The 15657-nt window shown below is 35.7% G+C and overlaps 1 long non-coding RNA gene across 2 annotated transcripts in view; it reads right to left on the bottom strand.

Annotated features, from left to right (window-relative positions):
• Positions 1–15657, bottom strand: part of LOC125150432 (uncharacterized) — a 219468-nt gene that overhangs the window by 124064 nt on the left and 79747 nt on the right. The window lies entirely within an intron of this gene.

Genomic DNA, 15657 nt, shown 5'->3' on the forward strand with positions numbered 1-15657 from the left:
GAAGACATGATCTAAGACCATATATTATGGGTTTAGCTTTTCTTCAGTGGGGCTGAGTTTGAACCTATCTTCAGACTTAAGAATAAGATTCATCACTTTTCTTTAAAGGAGTCAGTGAAGTTAAGATGGAAGGGTCAGGCTTTCAAATCAGACAATCCCTGATCAAAGCTGTTATGCCAGCTCTGGTGCTCAGTAATTGAGTGACTCTGAGAAAATTACTGAACTTTCGGGTGCCTTGGATTTTCAAAAGATGAAATATAAATGGCAAATGCTTATTTGAAATAATGCTAATACTAAATTCTTGTAATAATATATATATATAATAAATAATAGGCAATATATAATCATATATAAATATATAATTATATTAAATATAAATATATAAATTATATATATTATCCACATATAATATATATAAATATATAAGAATTAGGGAAGGCATATAATAAGGCTTATCTTCTAAATCTAATTCATTAATAAATGTTTTATGGAGTGCATTATGAAGCCATTAGTTTTCTTTATAGAAAGCAACTCTGGAAGGGGATGGTTGACAGCATACATAGAAAAATGCATAGAAAAATTTTACATAGAAAAATACAGTATACAAAGACAAACTTTATCATTTAAGGCTTTAAGTCTGAGAGATTTGTAACTGCTTCCTGGAATTCTGTATTGAGAAAGATATTGAAAATATGTTCAGAATCAACATAAGTGTAGACCGTAATCAATTATTCCCCCAAATCAAATATTTTTGTTTATTTATTTATTTTTATATATGAAATTTATTGTCAAATTGGTTTCCATACAACACCCAGTGCTCATCCCAAAAGGTGCCCTCCTCAATACCCATCACCCACCCTCTCCTCCCTCCCACCCCCCATCAACCCTCAGTTTGTTCTCAGTTTTTAACAGTCTCTTATGCTTTGGCTCTCTCCCCCTCTAACCTCTTTTTTTTTTCCTTCCCCTCCCCCATGGGCTCCTGTTCAGTTTCTCAGGATCCACATAAGAGTGAAACCATATGGTATCTGTCTTTCTCTGTATGGCTTATTTCACTTAGCATCACACTCTCCAGTTCCATCCACGTTGCTACAAAAGGCCATATTTCATTTTTTCTCATTGCCACGTAGTACTCCATTGTGTATATAAACCACAATTTCTTTATCCATTCAACAGTTGATGGACATTTAGGCTCTTTCCATATTTTGGCTATTGTTGAGAGTGCTGCTATGAACATTGGGGTACAAGTGCCCCTGTGCATCAGTACTCCTGTATCCCTTGGATAAATTCCTAGCAGTGCTTTTGCTGGGTCATAGGGTAGGTCTATTTTTAATTTTCTGAGGAACCTCCACACTGCTTTCCAGAGCGGCTGCACCAATTTGCATTCCCACCAACAGTGCAAGAGGGTTCCCATTTCTCCACATCCTCTCCAGCATCTATAGTCTCCTGATTTGTTCATTTTGGCCACTCTGACTGGCGTGAGGTGATACCTGAGTGTGGTTTTGATTTGTATTTCCCTGATAAGGAGCGACGCTGAACATCTTTTCATGTGCCTGTTGGCCATCCGGATGTCTTCTTTAGAGAAGTGTCTATTCATGTTTTCTGCCCATTTCTTCACTGGGTTATTTGTTTTTCCGGTGTGGAGTTTGGTGAGCTCTTTATAGATTTTGGATACTAGCCCTTTGTCCGATATGTCATTTGCGAATATCTTTTCCCATTCCGTTGGTTGCCTTTTAGTTTTGTTGGTTGTTTCCTTTGCTGTGCAGAAGCTTTTTATCTTCATAAGGTCCCAGTAATTCACTTTTGCTTTTAATTCCCTTGCCTTTGGGGATGTGTCGAGTAAGAGATTGCTACGGCTGAGGTCAGAGAGGTCTTTTCCTGCTTTCTCCTCTAAGGTTTTGATGGTTTCCTGTCTCACATTTAGGTCCTTTATCCATTTTGAGTTTATTTTTGTGAATGGTGTCAGAAAGTGGTCTAGTTTCAACCTTCTGCATGTTGCTGTCCAGTTCTCCCAGCACCATTTGTTAAAGAGACTGTCTTTTTTCCACTGGATATTCTTTCCTGCTTTGTCAAAGATGAGTTGGCCATACATTTGTGGGTCTAGTTCTGGGGTTTCTATTCTATTCCATTGGTCTATGTGTCTGTTTTTGTGCCAATACCATGCTGTCTTGATGATGACAGCTTTGTAGTAGAGGCTAAAGTCTGGGATTGTGATGCCTCCTGCTTTGGCCTTCTTCTTCAAAATTCCTTTGGCTATTCGGGGCCTTTTGTGGTTCCATATGAATTTTAGGATGGCTTGTTCTAGTTTCGAGAAGAATGCTGGTGCAATTTTGATTGGGATTGCATTGAATGTGTAGATCAAATATTTTTAAAACACCCCAGTACTGGGCTGACCTGCTAAGCTGCTCTATTTGAATATAATCATTACACCATAAGTAGTACAAAAACAAAGAAAATTATACCTAGGTGCATCAAAGACAAACCACTAAAAAACAAAGACAAACACAAGATTTAGATTGTATACATAGAGAGATAATAAATAGGACTTTAATTTCTCAGTGGAAACAACAGTTCAGAAGACAGAATTTTATATCTTATGAAATATCTTTTAAGAACAAAGGTAAAATAAAGACATTTTTAGATAAATTAAAACTAACAGAATGTCGCCAGCAGACCTATAATACAAGAAATGTTAAAGTTTTTCAGGCCACAGAGAAATGATACCAGATAGAAATTTGCTCTTCAGGAAAGACTAGTACCAGGAATGATAAATATATGGGGTAAAATAAAAGATTAGTTTATTAGTTTATTTATTTATAATACATATGATCATTAAAACAACATTGTAACATGCTGCATGGTTAGTAACATATGTAGATGTAATACACATGGAAAACACAGCTCAACGTGGGTAATTTCAAGGTTCTTACATTTTATATTAAGAGTATGTGAACTCTAATTACTTTGGGAGACATTACAGAAAGAAACCTCTAAATATTAATACCAAGAGATATAGCAAAGAGTCAAAATATAAATTAAAAGAGAATGTTAAAAAAATTCAATGAACATGAAGAAGGTCAAAAACGAGCAACAGAGGGACAAGAAACAGAGATTATAAATAGAAAATAATTAACAGAATGGGGTAAACATAATAATATCTATAATTACATAAATTTACCCATATATATAATTACATAAATGTAAATCAACTAATTACTATAACTAATATGCATATATAAGTGAAAAGGAAAAAAATCTCAGCAAGACCTAAATATATGCTGTTTAGAAGTGATGCATTTAGTGGGGGACATGTGTGGCTCAGCTGGTTAAGTGTCCAACTCTTGGTTTCAGCTTAGGTCATGATATCACAGTTGGTAAGTTCAAGTCCCGCATCGGGCTCTATACTGGCAGTGTGCAGCCTGGTTGGGATTCTCTCTCTCTGTCCACCCCCCACACTCATGCTCACTCTCTCTCTCTCTCTCCTTCTCAAAATAAATAAACTTAAAAAAAGGAAGTGATGCACTTAAAATATAAAGACACACAGAGAATGAATTAAAAGGATGCAAAAAGAAATACCAAGTAAATAATAAGGATAATATCAGATGATGAAGATAAAATCTATTACCTGAGATTAAAAGAGATATTTCAAAATGATAAATGGATTAAATCTGCAGAAAATCATTAAAAATGTGTCTGCTTCTAATAGCAGAGTTTCAAAATATACAAAGCAAAAATTGACAGATATAAAGAGAAAAATAAATAAATCCAAACATATATTTTGGGATATTGATACCACTCTTTCAGTAATTGATAGAACACCCAGACAAAATATCAGTAAAGACATAGAACATCTTTAGCCATCTTGACCAAATTGACTATAGAACACTACATTTAACAGTTGCCAAATGCACATTTTTAAGAAGGCCACAGTGTATGTTCAACAAGATAGGACATATGCTAAGCCATAAACACAATCTCAGTAAGTTACAAAAGATTGAAATCTGGGAGAATTTATCTGTGATCACAATGGACTTAAAATTAAAATCAGGGGCGCCTGGGTGGTGCAGTCGGTTAAGCGTCTGACTTCAGCCAGGTCACGATCTCGCGGTCCGTGAGTTTGAGCCCCGCGTCAGGCTCTGGGCTGATGGCTCGGAGCCTGGAGCCTGTTTCCGATTCTGTGTCTCCCTCTCTCTCTGCCCCTCCCCCGTTCATGCTCTGTCTCTCTCTGTCCCAAAAATAAAAAAAATAAAAAAAAAAGTTGAAAAAAAAATTAAAATCAGTAACAATGTTTTATCTAGAGCAATCTTTTCCCAAACATTTGGAAATTTGAAAAATTCAAGAAAAGCCATGGTAAAAGGAGAAATCAAAAAGGTGATTTTTTGAACGACAATGAAAATATAACCATTTGTAAGATTCAGCTAAATCAGTGCTTGGAAGGAAATTTTTATCTTTCATAGTTTATAATAGAAAAGAAGGAAGATATAAAGTAAGTGATTAAAGCAGGGCTTGATAAACAGCTGGTGGGTCAAATCCTGGTAAATACTTTTTTATGGCCCATCAAATAGAATTGTTTTATATTTTTAAATGGATACATTTTATACAGTCAGATATGTTTATATAGAATATCTTCAATATGCATATGTATAAAAATACATGTCTATAGAATATCCTCAATCTGCAAAGCTCAAACTATTTACCCTTTGGCTCTTTACTAAAAAAGTTTACTTACTCAACCCTGACCAAAAGTTCTATTTTAAGAAACTAGAAAAAGAAAGGCTAAGTAACCCAAAGTAGAACAGAAATAATAAACATGAGAACAGACATCTGTGAAATATAAAACAGTACAGACAACGCAGTATTTGGCTCTTTGAAAAGATCAACAAAATTCATAAGGCTTTACTCAGATTGATCAAGAAAAATGAGAAAGTGCAGAAATTGCCAATATGAGACATTAAACAGTGGATATTAGCAGAGATCTAACAGATATTAAAAGATTCAAAAGGTAACCTTATGAACAACTTTATGCTAACAAATTTAACAATTAAGGTAAACCGAATGAATACCTTGTAAGGCACAATTTATCATAACTGACACAAGATGGATTAGAAAAACTAAATGGCTCTGCATCTATTAAAATAGTGGCACTTGTAACTAAACAAAGGGCACATACACAGAGAGTGGTGTGCGGGGAGAGGGGAAGGAGGAGGGGAGAAAGGGGATAGAGAAAGAAACTCCAGGACTAGATGGAGCTTGCTTCCTTGATGAATTCTTCTGTCCCCAAATGGCCCATATCCTGCTGTCTTCACAGAGACCAAAAAGATAGAAAGGAGGCCAGAAGGAAACAGGTTTGCACACAAGGGAAGGAAAAAAAAATGACCTTTAAGTGATTTTATTTATATTTAGCTTTACTCCAAGGTTAGTGGTGAGATTATAGATTACCAAGGTAAAAAGCCCATAGGGGCCAGCAGGCAACATAGCATGTGTGCATTAAGCTAGATATAAGAACAAAAAATGATGGGAGATTCTAGCAGCCTGGAGAAGGCATTGTCTTCATAACACATTTAAAGTTGCTCTGTTTTTGCCTTTTTAGCATAGCTCACTTTGACTGAGTCTGGTTGGCTGTCAGTTTGTTGCCTATAATTTAGTCACATTGTATAAATTTTTGCCTTTTTGAATTGTTCCATTTTATGTATTTATAAATATGCAATAATGCTAATTTCTAAGAGAAGAAAAAAGGTTACTGCATCTACATCAAATAAATCTTAGTGAAAAAAACTTGAGCAAAAGCACATGTGAAAAGTTAAAGAATGAGTCATGGTGCACATACAAAGAGCACTGACATATATATTACTGAGCATTTGTTTAACTTTTGACAAGTAACAAAACACAGGGCCACCAGATACATTATTTCATAATCTTGAAAGCAACTCTGAATGAGGCATTGTTATTTATTTATTTATTTATTTATTTATTTTTAATTTTTTTTAAGTTTGTTTATTTTGAGAGACAGAGCAGAGGACGGGCAGAGAGAGAGAGGAAGACAGAGAATCTCAGGCAGGCTCTGTGCTGTCAGCATGGAGCCCAATGTAGGGCTTGAATTCAGGAACCATGAGATCATGACCTGAGCTGAAACCAAGAGTCAGATGCTTAACTGGCTGAGCCACCCAGGTACCCCTAATTAATTTATATTTTATATTCTAATTTCTTATGAAAAGAATTTAGAATTGCTAAGATTATATAAATAAAGCAAAATTTAAAAATATTTAAGCAGGAGATGAGACCTTAAGTCTTGGAAATACAATAGATTTGAAGATGAATTTGTAATAAGTTTACACACATCTGCTAAAGATGGACATTAATTTTTCTCTAAACTAATGTACCACTATTAATAATACAACTCATAGTGCACATAAGATAAAAACCCATCCTGATGTTTAGGATGAATCTATTTCTGGAAGAAAAACCAAAAATGAATTTCTCTTATGGGTCTCCATAGAGGGCATATGGATAATCTTATAAAAAGTGTTATCCACTGATCAGTGCATGCTGTGATAACCATAATAGGCTTTTTTTTTAATGAGAGACAGAGAGCACATGGAGAAACCGGCAGAGGGAGAGAGAGAGGGATAGGGAGAGAGAGAGAGAGAGAGAGAGAGAGAGAGAGAGAGAGAGAGAGAGAGAGAATCTTAATCCATGTTTAGTGTGGAGCCCGATGCAGGGCTCAATCCCACAACCCTGGGATCATGACCTGAGCTGAAATCAAGAGTTAGAGGCCCAACCAACTGAGCCACCCAGGTGCCCCATAACAAGACTATTTTTATGAAGTTCCTTATAATATAAACTGATGTCATGAAGTAACATCACTTTCAGAAGGGACTGAGAGGAGTTTACATATCCCTATTCAGGAGAAGTAGAAATGGAAAGAATAGATTAGGCTCTTGCAAAAAGAGGGAACTGAGCTGAGACTTTAATAATCATAACATTTCACTATTATATATAACCTGCAGAAATTCTTTCCAAGTTATCCATTATAATCCACATTTTTCAGGTGATAAAAACTGTATTACAGACAACACTGCTTGACCATAATGATAAATCTAATCATTGGGAGAGCCAAGATTTAAAGGGGGTCTAGCCAGATCCAAAGCACAAATTCTTTCCATTATACCTTGTCCATTAGGTAGATGAGGCAGATACAATTAACTGGATGAAGAATATTGCACCTATTTTATTATTTAAATTTTTTTAAATGTTTATTTATTGTTGAGAGAGAGAGAAAGTGAGAGAGACAGAGCACAAATGGGGAAGGAGCAGAGAGAGAGGGAGACACAGAATCTGAAACAGACTCCACATTCTGAGGTGTCAGCCCAGAGCCCGACATGGGCCTGAACTCACAAACTGTGAGATCATGACCTGAGCTGAAGTCGGACACTTAACAAACTGAGCCACCCAGGTGCCCTTCAACTATTTTATTATTTAAAAGTGTAACTATGATTTGAATTCTCAAGGATGAATCATGAGCTGTTTCTCTACACAAAACTCTCAATTCTCAAGTATTAAAAATAATTCTAAAATTGTTTATTTTTATTTTTAGCAGTAGCTTTCAGAGCATTTATATCCCTATAAACATATATTCCTATAAGTCCTATGTTCAGTGACCGCTGTTGGTCAGGAGGAAGATATTGCACTGAAGCTGTTATCTCCCTTACAGAAGTTCATAATGTTGCAGCCTAATGGCACTAAAGTTGAAAGTTTTGTGATTGCATAGCCTGAGGGTATCAGAAGTGATATATGATACACCAACCTTATTAATACTATATATATTTTTTTTAATTTAGGGTTAAAAAAACCAAGCAAGAGTCTTCTGCCATTTGAAAGCAAATAGGCTTTTATCTATTATTAATTCACATAAGAAAAACAGCTATGATGGCAAAGGCCAGACACTTATACACAGGCTATAAATATGGATGAATAATTCATTTTTCTATTAATGTTAAATTTATAGTCTAATGATTTCACTCTGTTTTTTCTTTTCCTAGAAGGACATGCACCAAGCAAAATACTGCACTGTCAACAGTCAGAACATGAAGCACTTCAGGAAGCAAAATGAGATTTACTATACACATATTTTTCTTGTTGGATTGGTCTCCTATTCATAGACTCCATATTATGACTCACTAGAAGGTTCTGGAAAATCATATCTTTTTCTAGAGGTATGAGGAGGTATTTGCCTTTCCATCAGGCAACACGTGGTTTGAGAGCTGCCAGTAGGCCCCCGTGCCTCATGTTACTGGGTCTGTAATCCAGGGCATTTTCTTCTGAAATCCCTTATTAAAATTCAAATGCGTTTTCCCGGCTCTCAACTTCTCACTCCAAGTCGGACAAGAAAACTGATAGTCAAACTTAAAATTTATTTTCTACACTAGGAAGTCCTTCGCTGTTTCTTCTGAGATTATCTAATTTTAAGACTCTGGGAGGGATTCATTCCAATCAAAATGTTATTCTTGAAACTAGTTTTCACTGACCAGCCCCTGTAATCCGGAATGAAAAGGTCAATCAGACGGATGCTATCTCCCCTTGTTGCCCGGTGGATGCATGCCTGTACCAAACACAGAAATGTGTACCTCATACACACTCAGCTTGCTTAAGGCAGATTACACATCATCTGTTGGAGAATTGCCTAACATACCCACAAAATCAAAACCAAGAAATAACAATTACCTCTCAACTGCACAGATGCTCCACACATTTAAATCCATCTTTTCTTCTCCACTCCAAAGTACTTCTGATGCTGAGCATCATAAGTTATATTCATATTACAATAGCAATCATTCTGATTCTAATTCTTCATGATACAAACTGGGTAAGTTGGCACAATGGACAGTAGGAATATTTCTGGAATCTATTTTTATATCATAAAGCTAACAGTACCCTAACTATAAGCAGACATTGTTCTAAGTTACATATATAATTGACATACAGTTACATATATAATTGACATACAGTTACATATAATTATATATATATGTGGCTCTGAATTACCACATATATACCAACAAACCCAAACTGACTATATCTCTGATTCAAATTCCTTTTAGCCAAAATAAAAAATGTTCTGATTATTCCAGAGGCCGGAAAGTTGGAATGGAAAGAAATGGCACTTAAATTAGAATACTTATCTGTAGGTATGAATAGGTTAGAATATCCTACTTTGCAATTTACAAAAAATATGTAACCATATGAACCTAAAGTTAGAGCCCTCCCAAAGGTCCCTTTATTTGAGGGTGCTCGAGGTTAAAGCTTCATTAGCTTTTTAGGAAATAGACACCTGTGTCCTGTAATAACATTTCGGATAAAGAGGAGTCAGGAAAGTTTGATGTTGTGTCCCTCAGATGCACAATACAGCAAGGACAAAGGCATACCTGCAGTTTTCAAAAAGAATCCCAAATTATTACAAAGGGTGGCTAGATACTAAAAAACCAGTTAGTATGATGGCAGTGATAATGAATCTGTTAATGAAATACCTAGAATGGAAAGCTCCAAGTCTTTTCTCAAAATATAACTACACTAGAAATCATTAAATTTCTTAAATCAATTTAGTTCATTCAATACTTAATTCATTTTCAGTAAAGTCTCTTTTCAAAAGCATAAAGCCTTTCAAGGAATGATCTACACTATTATTAAATAATATAAGTATCAGCTTAAGCTTTATATGGCCATCTTTCACATCCTTTTTACAAGGCAATTTTTATCTATGCTTCTTAATCTCTTAAGAGAAAGTAACTTTTAAAATCATTTCAGTTAATTGTTTAATAAGATATGTAAAATGCTTCTCAAGAATATTGTCTTTTACACAGTTCCATTGTATCAATGCACAATTCACTATGAAAATATCTCTAATTCCAAAGCTACTGTACATTCATGAGGTTGAATTTGTGTCTAGGAGGAGTGGTGAATGAAAGAATCGGTGAATTAGAAGTTAGGAAGGGACTGGTAAAGTTCATTAACCACACTAATCTGTCTGTAGTCATATTTCACATGATGCCAGATAAAATTCATATGAACCACTGGAAAAGAGGACTCCATTTACCTTCATAATTTTATAGTGCCTTTTCCTATGTTCCTCTTATGTGTCAATTACTAAAGCTCTCAAAAATGAACAGGACTCTACTAGGTTTTCAAATCATTTTGAGCAGTGCCATGTTTTATTCACGATTGTATTCCTTGAGCCTAGAACAGGATCTGATAATCAAATACTCATTACAAGTGTTGCTGGAGTTATATAGAAGCTGCTTTTAGAAGAACTAGATAAAAACTTTTGTCTAGTAAAATTTCTTGATGACAATTGTGGTAGTGGCATGATAGTTTTAAGGATATTGTCAGGAGGGAGCCAATGAGCCATATGAGCAAAACTTTTCTGGAGTAGATGGTGCTTAAACTGAGGAGAAATAATGAAATCAAAGAAGAGAGGACACCCAACATTAAGGCAGGAGAATGGACCTAACAGGAAGGGATAACTAGGGGAATTTGTGTACAGGTAAAAGGAATGGTCCGGGGGGACTCTGAAGAATAAGGAAAAAAAGGATATCTTTAAGGGCAGTGTCTAATACAGTGTAGTGCTGCAACTGGGTAGCATGCATGGGAAGAGAAAGGAAGAAAAGAAATGGAGAATTCAATGGAAGAAGAAAATCAGAACAGGAGGCACTAAAAAGAGACAAGGTCCTCCTACTCCCACAAAATCCTTTGAGGAAGATACTGACTTTCCTTTTCCGTGTAGGATAGGGTTTACACCAACTTAAAACAACAAGAACAGGCTGATTCCAGCAAACTGTTGGATCTGAGGTTATTCCACGTGTTGAAACAGGGGTTAGAAATACTTAGAATTAATTGAACTGAGGACCTTGCTTCTGCCTTGAAAGAGCCTCAAGGCTATTGTCTGAGAGATGCCCATGGGCAGTTTGATAAATTCTGCAGCAGAGGTGTAATCAACACGCACTGAGAACACAGACAGAAGGGTGTTACACTCTACTGCTGCAGAGACACACTAGGAAGAAATACAGATGCGGCAACACAAGGGTGGGGTCAAAGGATATTCCAGAATTTCTTAGGAGAGACAGTGGGATAAGAAACAGAGAGTGCAAAATCATGGAAATACAAAAGGTGCACTGGGACTGGAGGCAGAGAAAAAACTGAAAAGGAAGACAGGTCCCTGCCCGGAGGGCTGTCCATGCCCTTTGAGGAGGCAGGAACTGGCTTCTGCGTAAACAAGGGAATTCCACTAGAATTTTGTTTTTGTGTTTGTTTTTGTTTTGTTTTGACCATGAAAGTGACATACACATCAATATCTATCTGTTTTGTTTCACTAGCATATTTTTAAGACTTCCCTTAGGGAAAAACAAAACAAAACATTTAGAATATCGGATGACGTTAAGTAAGAAGGCAAAGAGTTTGAAAAGATGACTAATGACAACTGTCTGTATTCAGCTAGAAAATGAAATTCCCCTTATTTCCATTTCTTGCTTATTTTCCTTAAAAGGCACTGGATGCATCTTTTGCAAAGAAAGCATGCTGTACTCTGACCAAATGTTCATATTTCTTTCCAGGGTTTTACCTGTTTTATATCAATGTTTCATTCACAAAAGGACACAATGACAGATTATTTTCACTTGTCCATCCATTCCTTGAACAGGCAGATCTATATTCCACTTTCTGCTCTAGCAAATGAAATAAAGATGCAGGAAACAGCATCTGAGGAGAATGTTACGGGAAATCTATAATGCTGATAAAACTTACAGGTTTGGCAGAAATCAGACAATTGAGAGTTTTTATTTTGTTATTATTTTCGCTGGCAAAACTTAACTTAGTTATTGCAAAACTAGTAGAAACCTAGTGAATTCAAACAAAGCGAATGAAATGATACAAGTTTTATTGAATTCTGTCTAGCTAGTCAGGTTTCAGAAATACTTTTTTTTTGTTCTTCTAGGAAGTGATTTTGGAGCACACTGAAAGAGTATACACATCTTTAACATATTTTTTTTAAAGTAGTACATCACAGATTTTATCTGTGGGTACAAAATCAAATTCATTCTTTATGACTCATCTCCACTACCATCTCTTCTATGATGCCCTACTTGGATCCTACTCTAGTCCCTGGAGTTCTATATTGCTGACCTGGTAATCCAGCTTTTATTGACAGGACAGAGACTCTTGGAATTTTTTTGGAAGTTGAAAAGTCTGCTGAGGGGTAACAGAGAATGAAGACACAGAAATTTTGTCTGAGTCACTGTACCTGTTTTAGATAGTAGAAAACAGAGTACGTGATTCTGAATGTGTCATAGCTTGTGTGGATTCATAATGGAAACCTCAAGTGAGAGGATTAAAATACCTGAGTGAAAATCACCTAACCTTATAGCTAAAGGAGCTATAAAAAGAACAACAAACAAAACCTAAAACCAACAGAAGGAAAGAAACACTAAAAGAGCAGAAATAAATTATATAGAAATGAAAAAACACAATAGAACAGATCAATGAAACTAGGAACTGGTTCTTTGGAAAAAAATCAATAAAATTGATACCTCCAGCCAGACTTATCAAGAAAAAGAGAGGACTCAAATAAATAAAATCACATATGAGAGAGGAGAAATTACAACCAACACCACAGAAATACAAACAATTATAAGAGGTATTATGAAAAACTATATGCCAACAAATTGGACAACTGAGAAGAAATGGATACATTCCTAGAAACATATAACTACCAAAACTGCAATAGAAAGAAATAGAAAATTTGAGCAGACTAAAAACCAGCAAAGAAATTGAATCAGTAATCAAAAAACTCCCCCAAAACAAAAGCCCAGGACCACATGGGTTCACGAGAGGTGAATTCTACAAAACTTTTTTCTTTAATTTTTTAAATGTTTTTATTTATTTTTTGAGAGAGAGATAGAGTGAGTGCAAGAGGGGCAGAGAGAGAGAGGGAGACACAGAATCTGTAGCAGGCTCTAGGTAGGCTCTGAGCTGTCAGCACAGAGCCCAACGTGAGGCTCTAACTCACGAGCCATGAGATCATGACCTGAACTGAAGTTGGACACTTAACTGACTGAGCCACCCAGGTGCCCCTCTATCAAATATTTAAAGAAGAGTTAACATCCATTCTTCTCAAACTATTCCAAATAATAGAAGAGGAAGGAAAACTTCCAAATTCATTCTATGAGGCCAGCACTACCCTGTTACCCAAACTAGATAAAGTCACCACAAAAAAAGAGAACTACAGGCCAACATCTCTAATGAACATAGATGCGAAAAAAAATTCTCAACAAAATACTTGCAAACTGAGTTCAACAACACACTAAAAAAAAAAAAAATCATTCACAACAATCAAGTGAGATTTATTCCCAGGATGCAAGTGTGGTTCAATATTTGCAAATCAATCAATGTGATACATCACATCGACAAGAGAAAGGATAATAGCCATATGATCATTTCTTTTTTTTTAAGCTTTAAAAAAATTTTTTTAAGTTTATGTATCTTTTGAAAGAGAGCGAGCAGGGGAGGGACAGAGAGAGAGGGAGAGAGAGAATCCCAAGCAGGCTCTGCACTGTCAGCACAGAGCCTGATGCGGGGCTCAAACTCATGAACCATGAGATCATGACCTGAGATGAAATCAAGAGTCTGACATTTAACCAACTGAGCCACCCAGACACCCCATTATGATCATTTCAATTGACACAGAAAAGGTACATTTGACAAAGTACAACATCCATTCATGATAAAAGCCCTCAACAATGTAGATTTAGAGGGAACATACCTCAACATAATAAAGGCCATAAATGAAAAGCCTACAGCTAATATCATACTTAATGGAGAAACATTGAGAGCTTTTTCTGTAAGGTCAGGAATAAGACAAGGATGTCTACTCTCACCGCTTTTATTCAACATAGTACTGGAAGTCTTAGGCACAGCAATTAGGCAATGAAAAGAAATAAAAGGCATCCAAACTGGTAAGGAAGAAGTAAAAATTTCACTATTTGAAGAAAGCCCAAAATATTCCATCAAAAATACTGCTAGAAGAATAAATGAATTCAGTAAAGTCACAGGATGCAAAATAAAGGTATATTACTCTCTTGCATTTCTATACACCAATAATGAAACAGCACAAAGAGAAATTAAGAAATTAATACAATTTACAATTTCACCCCAAATAATAAGATACCTATGAATGAATCTAACCAAAGAGGTGAAAGATCTGTACTCTGAAAACTATAAAACACTGATGAAAGAAACTGAAGATTACACATAGAAATGGAAAAATATTCCATGATCATGGATTGGAAAAACAAATATTATTAAAATGTCTATACTACCCCAAGCAACCTACACATTTAATGCAATCCCTATCAAAATACTAACAGCATTTTTCACAGAGCTAGAAAAAAACAATCCTAAAATTTGTATGGAACCACAAAAGACCCCAGATAGCCAAAGCGATCTTGAAAAAGAAAAGCAAAGCTGGAGACATCACAATTCCAGACTTCAAGTTATATTACAAAGCTGTAGTGATCAAACCAGTATGGTACTGGCACAAAAACAGCACATAGATCAATGGAACAGAATTAAAAAAACCCAAAATACTAATCAAAACAATATGGTACTGCCACAAAAACAGACAGAAAGATCAATGGAACACAATAGAAAACCCAAAAATGAACCCACAACTATATGGCCAATTAATCTTTGACAAAGCAGGAAAGAATATCCAATGGGAAAAAGACAGTCTCTTCAACAAATGGTGTTTGGAAAACTGGATAACAACATGCAAGAGAAAAAATAAATGGACTATTTACAGCACACACAAAAATAAATTCAAAATGGATTAAAGACCTAAATGTGAGACCTGAAACCATAAGAGTCCTAGAAAAGAATACAGGCAATAACTTCTTTGACATCAGCCATAGCAACTTCTTTCTAGAAGTTTCCCTCATGAGGCAAGGGAAACAAAAGCAAAAATAAACTGCAGACTACATAAAAATAAAAAGCTTCTGCACAGCAAAGGAAACAAATCAACAAAACTAAAACCTATGGAATGAGGGAAGATATTTGGAAATGACGTATCTGCTAATATATAAAGAACTTATACAACTCAACACCAAAAACCAAATAATCCAATTTAAAAATGGGCAAAAGATATGCAGACATCTCTCCAAAGAAGACATCCAGATGGCCAACAGACACTGAGAAGATGCTCATCATCACTTATCATCAGGGATATGCAAATCAAAACTACAATGAGACAACACAAGAAACAAAAGGTGTCAGCAAGGATGTGGCAAAACAGGAAGACTCATGCACTGTTAGTGGGAATGCAAACTGGTGCAGCCAGTGTGGAAAACAGTATGGAGGTTCCTCAAACAGTTAAAAAGAAAACTACCTTATGATCCAGCAATTGTACTAGTGGGTACTTACCCAAAGAATACAAGAACACTAATTCAAAGGGATACGTGCCTTCCAATGTTTATAGCAGCATTATTTACAAAGCCAAGATATGGAAACAGCCCAAGTGTCCAACGATTGATGAATGGATAAAGAAGAAGTGGTATGTGTGTGTGTGTGTGTGTGTGTGTGTGTGTGTGTATATATATATATACACACACACACACATAT

The sequence above is a fragment of the Prionailurus viverrinus genome, chromosome D4 (genome assembly GCF_022837055.1).
Source record: "Prionailurus viverrinus isolate Anna chromosome D4, UM_Priviv_1.0, whole genome shotgun sequence".
In the NCBI taxonomy this organism is placed as follows: domain Eukaryota; kingdom Metazoa; phylum Chordata; class Mammalia; order Carnivora; family Felidae; genus Prionailurus; species Prionailurus viverrinus.